The sequence below is a fragment of the Protopterus annectens genome, chromosome 13.part0 (assembly GCF_019279795.1).
Source record: "Protopterus annectens isolate FY-2018-M chromosome 13.part0, PAN1.0, whole genome shotgun sequence".
Lineage (NCBI taxonomy): Eukaryota > Metazoa > Chordata > Ceratodontiformes > Protopteridae > Protopterus > Protopterus annectens.
In genome coordinates, this window is record NC_056747.1 from 746,855,228 (window position 1) to 746,868,191 (window position 12,964).

At 40.0% G+C, this 12,964-nt stretch overlaps 1 protein-coding gene across 3 annotated transcripts in view; it reads right to left on the bottom strand.

Annotated features, from left to right (window-relative positions):
- Positions 1 to 12,964, bottom strand: part of SEZ6 (seizure related 6 homolog) — a 2,840,429-nt gene that overhangs the window by 2,749,492 nt on the left and 77,973 nt on the right. The gene's annotated exons all lie outside the window — the stretch shown is intronic.

The window sequence follows — 12,964 nt, forward strand, 5'->3', positions numbered from 1 at the left end:
TTGCAAATTGGGAGCTGTCATCGAATTGCCTATTAACATAAATGTTCTCCAGGAAGGGCTGACACAGACAAACAACTGGTGTTAGAGCCATGGACTAAAACTAAATGCCAAGAAATGCATAATAGTATCATTCAGAAACTCATCCACTCCTGGTAACTATCATATCATATTGAAGACACACATAGACAGTAATCTAGCCTTTGACCATCATGTGTCTACAGTAGTGAGGAAATTACTCTATGTTGTGCAACTTATAAACAAAGCATGGCATCTAGGCCCTAGAAAGACATTGTTCCACTGTATTTGACATTCATCAGACCTATCATTGAGTACAGTGACCCCTTTGGTATGTACCTAACCAGGCATATCCAACAAATGAAACATCCACACAGGTTCTTCACTAAAAGATTACAGGGCATAAGTCACATGTCCTCTGCAAACCACCTCAAGGCACTATCTCTGTATTCTGCTTCCTACAGGCTATTGAAAGGAGATATATGCCTGGCATACAAGGCATTGTCAGACCCCACTCTGATGGACCTCCTGGATATTTGCAAAACAAACACTACCTGAATTACCCATTCTAAACACTTAAACCTTGCCTGTGAAATAAATAGGACCCATCTGAGATTCAGGTATGTTTCCCAAAGACTACGACTTCTCTGGAACAGTCTCCCCATCCATGTGAAGCAGAGTTCCTCCCCTAACCCAAGTGAAGTGCAACTTGGACATTTGGATGGGGAACAAGAAATTCATCCCTGGTTTGGAACTTATGTATCTAATGAACACAGGCAGCCTGTAAATGGTTTACCTCCCAGGACCCTGCTTGTAAATGTTTCACCTCCCAAGCCCCTGCTTACACTTATCAATAGTACCAGAACTTGTCAGAGATTTGGGATGCATGGCTAGACTTAAAAAGACCCCTGTGGTCATTAGCTTAGTAAACACCTATGAACCTGTACCTGCTGTCCTGATCCAAGATGGTGACCCTTATTATGTCAGATAGTGTACACCTGCTGTCCAGATCTGAGATTGAGACCTCTATTATGTCAGATGGTGCATGCCTGGTGTCCCACAGTTCAGTTTTAGCTTTGTTAAGAGTATAACTTGAGCATCATTTGAGGTGCTCTTCCAAGGGTAACAGCAAACAGAATGATTCAGCTGAGTCAGTATAAAATATGATGAGATCATCTGTAAAATGTCTTAATTTCTGCTCTCCACCTCCAACTGCAGTCCCTAATATGACTTGCTCCAGAACTCAGCCAGGAGAAATAAGAGAGATGAAATAGGACAATCTCATCTTGTACCCCTGCCCAAATAAATATTGTCTGAAAATAGTTTCACTATAACCCATGTTTCATAAACTGAAAAACAAAGACTTCCTCATATCTTGATCTCCTGTGTAGCACTAATATGCCCATAAAACTGATAACCCCAAATATCAGGTGGGAGGCTCACTTTCTGAAGGCTCGTCCAGCATCTTGCTGAACTTAAGCTAGATGAGGTGCTGTCTGACTGAGTTACATTTTGCAATGCTGTTTTTCAACAGGAAATCACTGCAGGTGGGCTAAGTGTACACCAGCAGTGCATTCCTTCTTTTGGGAGATTTCTGCTTTCTTTTTGCTTGTATGACTTTTGTGTTGGTATATATAAGTGTGCTGGTCAGGGCCTACTTCCCACATTAGTGGTGCAGAGGGCTTACTTTCTCTGTAAAAAACAAACAAACAAAAAAAAAAAAATATATATATATATATATATATGTGTGTGTGTGTGTGTCTATATATACACACATTTTATATATATATATATATATATATATATATATATATATATATATATACACATACATACATACCTCTCTCTCGTTTTATATATATATATATATATATATATATATATATATATATATATATATATATATATATATATATATATATATGGGTCTATTTTACATGATTGAAATTACACTTCTCCAAAATTTAAAACCGCAAGATGATTACACCGAAAACCTACTTTAATGAATGGTCAGATCACCAGAATTCATGAAAGGAACCAGCTGGCCAATACTACAAAATAAACAAACTGAAGCATATCAAACCCACTCAAGTGGAGGCTTCAGCCCCTACTTCCCCCAATTAAATATATCAACTCCAAGATTGCACTATGGTGTGGAAAAGGGCAAATTTCCCCATGTTGGCCAACTGGTTCCTTTCCCGACGTAAAATTCCAGTGATCTGACCATTCGTTAAAGTAGGTTTCTGGCATATTCTTCTCGTGGTTTCAAATTTAAAACTTCTCAGTATCATTTATTTATTCATTCATCTATTTTAATTTAGTATTATTGATTTTAAGTCTTATGAATGCATAGAATGTTATAAAATACAGTTTACAGATGAAAAAAGTAATTTATCATGGCATCTAATAAGAAAAGAAAAAAGAAAAAAAATACTGTTGCAGCCCTGAACAGCTTAAGCAATAAGTAAATAAATACTTATACTGCTGCACCCCTGAACATCTTAAGCAATAAGTAAATAAATATTTTGGCATATGCAGTATGTACTGCTATATTTCATAGATACAGAAACTGACGGGGAAATTAGTTATGCCAGCATACTAAATTGCTACTTTAGTTCTGGGACATTCAGTTCCTTATCACACATAGAATCACTGCCATTGATCTACAAATTGTTGCTGACATTCCCAAACATACATGGTAACGGTATGCCCCCACATCTCATGGATTCAGACTTGTGAAAGCATTGAACAAACAACAGTAAACCAAATCTGGATGCATCATATACTCTTAATCTCATCATTTCTGTGTGCACACACAGTTTAATTAAGCTAATTGATTTTTCAGGAAATTAACATGATGATGAAACTGACTGCATTAAGTTAATTAATTTACAAAACAAGCATTAGCTAAGCAACACACTTATGTCAATGCAAATTACGTGGAAGGGGCATCCTATCTCTTATGGGAAAAATCATACAATGCCAGACACAAAAAAGCAATAATAATAAAACTGAAATAAAAGTGCTTCATGCTGTTCGGGGGCTAAACAGTTTTTACTTTACCATTTCAAAGGAAGCTAAAACATCTTAATGTCTGAGCTGTGACTAGTCAAATAGCTCTTGCCTAATCGCGTCTTCTTTTATCTATTATTAGTGAAGTAGTAGCCAGAGATATTTTTAAACTAACCATATCATTACAGTAAAACTTTAAACCATGTAAATTAAGAGTTTTATCTTAGATATCTAGGCCGAGGACTCAAAATTTTATCTGCAAGATCTAGCTGAAGTTACAATACTAAAAAAATCTATTAGAAATGCATATTCATCCAAAACATGTATAAGTGTAAAAGTTGGTTATTGAAAGAAATCTCAGTGCACTAGTTAGAATCAGCAACAAAACAGAAAAGTGCTGTTACATTTCTAATAATAATGCAGTCTTCCTTCCTCATGATGAACATGCTAAGAGGTTAAGATGTTCCTTTGACTTCTGAGGTCCAGTACCCTCCTAATCCTCAAAAGAAGAGTTACAGCCAATCATACAGTGCTTTTTCTTCCAGTACCTCGTCACAACTTGCTTTTTCTTTTCTTTAATCCAACCCCAAAAATGCCACTTGAAAGCAAGACATAACTGAAGTATTACTTCCACTAACTTCTACCTAAAGCTTTTTCTCTGAGCAGCAGCGGTATGACTGTGATATGTCTTATTTATTATTATTATTTTCCTCTGCTATTTGTCTCACCTTCTCTGAAATTAAATAGGCTAGAGGGGGTAGCTACAACTCAGAAATTCACAATGTTCACAAAGCAATTAGAGAAGTTACTGATTCTTGCTACAGAGTCAAACGTTTGAAAACTAGACACTGACTGCATTCAGACTTTTAATGTATATGTTATCACTCAGATTTTGTAATGTAGCTTGGATGTAAGCTACTCTTGCAAAATGAACATTCAAATGTAATTTAAAGGGGTTTGCAAAAGACAGCTGCTAACATATGTCAAACACTCTGCAAGAGGCAAGCAAAGGGTAAGGAATCAGTTTACCTTTTCTTGGGCTAGAGGGTGATCTTATTTGATGCCAGTCAGTGTTAAAAACTGACAAATGTTGCTCAAGGATCTTTATTTTTAAACACCTTTATTGAATTATCACTTGTGACATGGCAAATTTACATTTATACAAAAGTAATCAAACTGTATTAACAAATTAACATTAAAAACATTATAATTCACATATATTGCTATATATCATATAACCTAAGCAACACTACATAAATTATTCAATTCCTGTCCCATTTTTTTTAAAAAGCAACATTTATTAAACCATCACTTACAACATAAGCAATCATGCATTTATATAAATGAAAACAAACCAGACCACCACAATCCTAGTTGCAAGCATTTTACATCACAAACCATACTGACACACTCCCAGATGCAATTATACATTACTTATAATCTACCCAATCATTCTCAGTCAAATATTACATAGCTCATTTAAGTACTGCCTTCTTTTAAACCTCATGTCTTCTCTTTATGTATTCATAGGTAGGTACTAGGCTATCGGCCCTAGGGCCTCTACAAGCCTAAGGAAAAAATTACCCTGGCTTTCGCCACCCAAAAAAATTATTTTCCTGTGCCCCTGTCGAGCAGAGCCACAGAAGTGATCCCCGGGGTGAATTTCCTATTTTCCCATCCAATCATCAATATTTTTCTTGAAGAGTGCTAATGAAGAGCTTTGTTTGATATAGATAGGTAGTTTGTTCCAGAGTATGGGAAGTCTGTGAGACAGGTAATTTATCCCTCCAGCGTGTTCTGTTTATTGTTGTGACAAGGTTTAGGTCCCTAGAGCGTGTAACTTGGAGGGATTGGGATTTCTTTAAGTGGAGCATGTCCAACAGCACTGGGTTTGACATAGCTTTGTATGTTAGGCAGAGATCGCCTCTGAGTAGGCGATATGCGATGGAGTAATGCTGGAGTCTTTTGAGGCGGTCTGCATAGGGCATCTGTTTGAGGTCAGTAATCCTCTTCGTGAGGTATTTCTGCGGCCTTTCCATTTGTTGTAGATGTCTTGTGAGGTACATACCAAAAGAGCCATTGTAGTCTATAATGGGTCTAATGAGTGACAAAGTAGAGGGGAACAATGACCTCTTTTTTCCTGGATGAGAAACCTTTTGTGATGAGGTGTGCCACGTAGAAGGATTTCCTGACTACTATGGTGATGTGATTATCAAAGGAGAGACTACTGTCCACCTGTGTCCCAAGGTCTCTTATCACACTTTCATTGCTAAGTAGACTACCACCTATGTGGTAGCTCATGGGTACAGAGTTTTTACCAAGGAGGATGACAATGCACTTTTTGGCACTGAGCTTGAGGCCATAGCTTTGACACCAGGCATCTGTCTCAGTGAGGCCCTTTTGTAGGATGTCCACATTGTTAGGAGTTTCAATTATGGCTCCTAGTTTGCAGTCATCTGCGAACTTCATTAGCCAAAGACCTTCTGTGTTAGCCTGTACTTCAGAAAAGTAGATACCAAACAGGAGAGGACCCAGGACTGAACCTTGTGGTATTCCACTTGTCACTGGTCTGAAGTCGGATTTGGAGTATGCTACTTTCACAGTGTGGGTTCTGTCAGTGAGCCAGTTGGCAACCCATCTTGTGACATAGGGATTTATACCTAGTTTAGTGAGTTTATCTATAATTACAGAGTGGGGGATGGTGTCAAAAGCCTTGGCAAGATCTAGATAGACTGTGTGAACCACCTTACCCTCGTCTACAGCTTTGGTGACTGCTTCAAAGATGTCAGTCAGGTTTAGGAGACATGATCTCACTTTTACAAACCCGAACTGGGTGGGGTCCAGAGTTTGGAGATTACCAATGTCTTTGTTTATAAGTTCCATGATGATAAGTTCCATGACCTTGCAGAACAGGCTCATTAGGCTAATACAGAATTAGTTCCTGGGGTCCGTGGTGGCTCCCCCTTTGTAGAGTGGGGTAACCGTTGCTGTGCACCATTCAGTGGGCACAAAGCCTGAGGTGAGGCTATGATTGAACATGGTACTTAGGTGGGGTGCCAGTTCATTCTGTATTTCATGTAGAATGCAGCCTGGGATGTTGTCAGGTCCCATGGATGCTGTGTTCTTGGCTTTGGAGAGTGTGGTTTTTACCTGTGCAGCCATGTTTCCAGGAACTTTGCATTCTTCCGGCATAGATATGGGCTCTTTAGGGGGTGGGGGGTAAAGTTAGCACTGAACCTATCTGCCGGGATGTTGGCAATATCAGTTGGTTCTGTATATTTACTGCTATTGTGCTGTAACTCAGAGCAGATCTGAGTGTCGCCATTGAGATTCTTGACATAGCTATAGAATGCTTTGTGGTTGTGTTTAGAATCAGTGGAGAGGTTTTTTTTCATAACTTGCTTTGGAGGATTTTAAGAGGGATTTCAGCTTCTTACTGAGGGTGACCAGGGAGTTCTTCCAGTCATGGGAGTTTACTCTTTTTTGCAACAGTTTCTTTCTTCTGCTGTAGAGTTTGTTTATAGCAGAGGACCTTCCTTTTTTTGAAGGATAGTATCTTGGTTCTGTTAGGGGTAGCATGATCCATGCACTCGTGTAAGTGCTTATAAAGTGCATTGTGTAGGATTCAGAAGCTGTACCTCTATTGTCCGTCTGCATGGGTGTCATGAAGTTTGCCACTTCTGTCTTTTTTCAGTGGTTTCCCTAATGGGGGGGGGGGGGATGTGGATGTCTAGGCTGATTAACTTGTGGTCAGATCTGACCAATGAGGAATTGACCTCTGGTGTGGAACACCAGTCACCCATGTTGGTAATGACCAGGTCTAGGATATTGCTGCCCTTGGTGGGGGTGTGGATAAGTTGATCCAAAGTGTTGGAATTTATGAATTCCAGAAAACGTTGACCAAAAGAGTTGGTACATGAGTAGTTTTTCCAGTTAATGGTGGGGTAGTTGAAATCACCCATTATTAGGGTGTTTGTTGTACCCTAATATTTTCCAGTGTATCAAGAAATGAGGAGTGGGAATTCTGGGGCATGGTGGGGGATCTGTAGCAAGTTACAATTTGGATTGCGGTCTTGCCCAGAGTTAGTTGCACTTGGATAATCTTGGATGCATTATGCTGAGCAACTAGCCTGGAGGTGTGGATATCCTTAATGAATATGGACACGCCTCCAGCTTTAGTGTTTCGGTCCAGGTTAAGTGGCTGAAAGGTGTGGTATTATACCCTGGTAATGCAGGAGTGCTCTCTGGAGCCATGAACCAGGTCTCTGTCACTGCACAGATGTCGATGTTCCCCATTTTAAGAAGTGCCTTGAGTAAATGCATTTTGAGGTTTAGATCTCTAGCATTGAGTAGCATTACTCTCAGATTTTGCCTGCTTGTACCTGTTATGGTGGTGAATTTGTCATTTGAACCTTGCCTAAAAAAGGCACTATGGGGTGGCAAGAGCCTTAGCCAGTATCCGGAATACCAAGAATGACAGGTGCAGGCCATCTCTGGCAAAGCATCGTGGTCTGTCAATCATGTCATCCCAGGCAGACAGATACTGGATCCCCTTAGAATGACACCAGAAGCTTAGCCAATTGTTGAAGTCAATCATTTTGTCCTTGTACTGTGGTATCATTCTGGGTGATGGCAGGATGCTATTCAGGGATAGGGTCATAATTGCCTGGGCTACAAGATCGGAGAGCTCCCCCATGTCTCTTTTCATGTAGTCCAGGGAGGTACATCTCAGGTCATTCACACCAACATGGACAATGACAGAGTCATATTTGTACTTGTTGTGGAGTGACCTGAGTGCATGCGTTATGAGGCAGATCCTGGCACCCAACAGGCAGCTGACAGTAACTTTCTCCTTGTTTAGCCTGGTGAGTGGAACATCAGTGTGCCTGACTATAGAGTCATCTATGACTAGAGTGTTGGGTACGTTGTTATGCCTTATGGGCTGTGGTTGAGTGGCACGCTGAGTTTGTGGGCTGTGTGTCATTTGAGTTGTGTTGGGGGGGTCGAGGTTGCATGTGTTTCTGTTGCTTGAGCATATTTTTGTTGAGAGCCTCCACGAATGTATTTGTGTATTTTGTGTTGCTATGTGTGTTTTCGTGGTGTAAGTTTTGAGGGACTATGTGATGAGTGTGGTGTGGTGCAAGTGTTTACCTCTTTTATGCTGATTGGGAGTAGAGGGCCCCCTTATGCTGATCAGGAGTGCATCACTCTCCCCAGTACACTGACCAGGAGTGCAGGAACTGCCTTTTCATGATGATCTGCAGTGCAGAGCCCACTATTTTGAGCTGATTATGGGTGCTGCACTGCCTCCCCCTTTATGCTGACCAAAATATGCAGCACCCTTCCCTTGATGCCGATCAGAACTGCAGGACCTTCTCCTTTATGCTGAGTAGGAGTACAGTACCCTCCCTTTTATGTTGATCTGAAGTGTAGGGCCCACCCTTCTTTGCTGATTAGGAGTGCAGGACCCTGTCCTTTGTGTCAACATTAGAAATTTAATCCAAGCACTTAGAACAAAATGTACAGCCTTTTGTTCTTCCTGGAATCAAAAGACGAGTGTGTATCTGCTGTGCCACTGACACCAGTTTATAAAATGGCATACATTACTAAAACCTGGTATTAAAACAGTCCCAAAAGAGCATTAATTCAACTATCCCCTAACTGAGATATTCTGGTTAGAACAGTCTAATGATATGCTGATAAGGTGAGTGTGTGGCTTAACAAAATGGAAAACACAAAAGTTCAATAAGTGGGAGTGGCAGCATTCTGGGATCTTAATTATTAGAAATGGAGCAATTTTGACAGAGGCTATTTTCATAGACATCTTGAAGTGAAAAAGAAGACAGCCCGGACAGGAGAAAAGAGTAAGTATCAGTAAGTTTTAGTCAGCACTGTGGTATAGAGTGATAAAGCCATGTTGATGATCCAGGTGACCTGGGTTTGATAATGGTTTGGGCATATTAATTGCTGGCAGGGAAGGATGGATATGCACTTACCCATCCTGGGTGCAGTAAGCACCCTTGGATGTACCTCATCTTCCATTTCTAATACAGGATGGGGATATACAGTACCAGCACAGTCCCTAAGGGGAATAGGTGGGCGACATTGGAGGTGTTACTGCTGAGGTGGCACAATATGCAAAAGGACCTCATCCCCTGTACATCCAGCAGGTGTGAGCAAGGAAGGAGAAGGTTAGGTTATAATAGAAACCAACTTCTTAGCACAAAATTTGACTTTGCACCAGGACCCTCAATCTCACAGTGGCACTGAGCATGGGTCAGAGTAAGTCAGGGGAGGCAGGAGTGTCTAGTGGATGAGGAGAAGTCCTGGAGGCAGCCAATGTTCGATTACAAGGAGCCAAAAAGTAGCAGTGAATTGGATTCCAGGACTGGTCTTGGGAGCTGGTGGGAGGGGACCAGATAAGATAAAAAACGTATTTCAGAGTTCCAGTATTGCTAAAGGGAATTCAGCTAATCACAGCTGGCAGCATTAGACTTGGGGCAGGGAAGGTGCACTTTTTTCCAACAAAAAAGTCAGTATTCATACCCACATTCTTCTGGACTGTGTAATAAGGCACTTATTTCTGCCTCATATAGTTAACTTTAGACCACCACAATTTTTGTAAGACTGCCTAACCTGGAAAAGTTGTCCTTTAATTACTGGGCGACTAGTAGCTCTCTGACTGTGTCCAATATAAATGTTGAATGACTTTTAAAGGTGTTTGATATCCATTTACATCTTTTACCTGTAGTATTTCTTTTGTTGAGTGGGAGAATTTAATTTTAGATTATAAGATGTGTGGAAATGCAAAAGTGTGAAAATGCAAAAGCCAAAAACAATGAGATCCGTCACAGAGTGGTTAGCATAATAACAGCTATTTCTATTTGGCGGGAGCATAAATGGTGGGACAGACTATATTTAGACAACACATATTTCAGCTGTTTGTAAGAAGGGCCATCTGAGTACAAGTAATAGACAAACCCAGTTTCACAAGGATGAGAAGCCTGTTCCATAGGAGGGGCAGTCCCTGGGATACATAGCTGTTTCTCCAGCATGTTCTCTTTAAGTCAGAGATAAAATTCAGGTACCCCAACCTTGTATTTCTGGTACTCTTTGACTAACGAATATGCAGGAGATTCATAAGTGTGGATTTTGCAGATGCCTTGTAATCCAGTCATAGATCCCCCCTCAGCAATCTATAGGAGACTGAGTAGAGGGAAAGGGCTTTAAGGTGCTCTGCAAGAGACAAGTTTATTATGCCTTCTATTCTTTTTGTAAGGAACCACCAATGTCACTCTACTTGCTGCATATGCATGGTCAGGTATATACTGAAGGGAGCATTGTACTCTATGACTGGTCTGATAAGAGCAGAGTACACTAGGATAATGACCTCTTTGGACCAAGATGCCATGCCTTTACTTATATGTTGCACAACATAAAAGGATTTCCTCACCACTGCAGCCATGTGGTGGTCGAACGTAAGGCTACTGTCATGTGTACCCTGATCACTGTAGTCAGACCCTGGAGTTAGTATATATAGTAAGGGAGGGTGGGGGGAAAGCCCCCCACATTGGGGGCTGTGGGCGGCACAGCCCCCCACATAGTTTGGATATACAATATGTTCTAGAAAGAGTTATTAATTTGACTTGTAAGTATGCAGGTTTATGATTTACATTTCAAATAGGTGGGGTGCTACTCCCCCCACACCCAATGTGGGGGGCTGTGCACCCCACTTCAACCCTTACTGTATATACTAACTCCAGGGTCACACTACAGTGGGGAAGAGGGTATATACCTTTCAACAAAATGAGTTTCAGTCAAATGAGTTTTCAGTGAATTGTCCTCAGGGAATTGAATTTCAGTGAAATGAAACTTCTATCAAATGAGTTTCAGTGACATGTGCTTTCTATCAAATGAAGTAGACCCAGATACATATACATATATATATATATATATATATATATATATATATATATATATATATAAAAACTCCAGTTGTACACCAGAACACCAGTGCTGGTCATGCTGTCTCACCAGCACATCCATGGAGTGTTTTCCATGTAGAGGCCTGTGGCAGTATCACTAAAGTGAGTAAATTCTATACAATTTCAGTAGCATACAATTTCAATGAAGCTTGGTTAGAAGCCTGAAGGCAAAATAATAATAATAATCATAAAATAAAATGAACATATGAGAAAATGCAAAATCATTTACTTTTTGTAAGTATTTAGTTCTATATTCCAACCCGATATATGTTCTGTTCTTCTGTTTTTACTTATTCCAGGAAATTTAATGGATATTCCAAGATTTAAAAACAAAACAAAAAAAAAAAGATGTAAAAAGGAGCTATTTGTTCTAGCTGCTTTTAGGAACTTTTCAAGCATACTAGAAGTGAAATGAAATAAGCAACCCCGACTCATGCAAAAAGATGAAAACAGCACCCACATGTCAAATTAATCTTGTTGATACAAAATGCTATGCATAATTCTGGCTGAGAAATAACTGCAAGGGTTTTTAAATTACATTGGTTGTTTGACATATGGCAGGCTGAGAGAATGAATGTGTTGTGCAGTGCATCAAGTCATAGTCCATATGCTGTTACTGTCACATTTTATAATATGTTCAGAGCTGGGTTGTGATAATCCCAAGTCTCATCACGATTTATGGTAAAAGGCACTGCTCTCGTCCTCCATGTACTGTTCCAGGGTTGCAGTTTTCAGGATGCCTGGTACCATAGATCATAAATAACAAGATATACTGCTTACTTGAGCTAAAAATGGCACAGCGGTTCACTTACAATTTTCAGCCAACAGTAAAAAGAAAAATGCTGAACTTGTTTCAGTCCTTTGGATAAAAGGCTCAAAAACAACAAGGAAAACAAAAGAAAAAAGATTACCGTTTTCAGTGGACTAACTAAAACGTCCTGCAATAAAACTGCTTTCAAGCCCTTTAGTGCGTAGGAAAATAATCTGTAAGCTCTAAATATTATCCACTGGTCCTGTTGAATTACTTATTAATACTAATCTTTCAGGCTTGGCCTGTTTGCGTGCATGTGTATGTGTTTGCAGTGTGCACGTGGGAGTGGGTATGAAAACAACAGAAGCATAGCCTTCTCTTTTTTCAGCTGAGGCCAGCAAGTCAGTCTGCCATAATTGTATTTATTTATCCTTTGTGTACCAGGTTAGTCCCACTAGGCTAGTAGTGTCTTTTCAGAGAGACCAGAGGTGGTATTAATACTACTAGGAGAAATTTTGGCATGGGCTTTGGGAATCTCCCCTTATCTTTTCAATAGCTTCCATGGAGATCTTTTATATCCACCAATTCAGGCAGATGAGGCCTTAGTTTAACATCTCATCCAAAGGATGGCACACTCAGGAATGCAGCATACGTCTAGGCTGCACTGCAATGTCAGAAATTCATCTGCCTGGTTTAGGAATAGAACCCACAGCCTTTTGCACAAAAGGCAAATGTCTACCTGTTGCTCCACTGAAGAGTACAAGACCAGATGAAAGTCAGGATGTCAGCAGCAAGTGCAACACTCATTTTTCAGTGTATGTGAGTGTGTTATAGTGAACTATATTGGTAGTCTCACATTACAGAAAATGAAAAAAAAAAAAAAAAAAAAAACACTATCCAAGGCAAAAAAGAGAAGTAATACTGTACAGTTTTGGGCAAGCAAACTATAGCAGCTTAGGTGCAAAAGTAGAGCATGAGTTGAATTCTCTGTTGCCTTCAGTCACCATAAGGATAACAATATGTGATATGGTGATGCGATCTTTAGCTCCCTCCATTCCCACCAAATATGTGGAGGAATGAAGGAGATCAGCTTTAATAGTAACTGAAGGATACCCAGGAGAGCAGCATTAATAGTAACTGAAGGATAACCAGGAGAGGAGCATTCATAGTAACTGAAGGATAACAAGGAGAGCAGCATTAA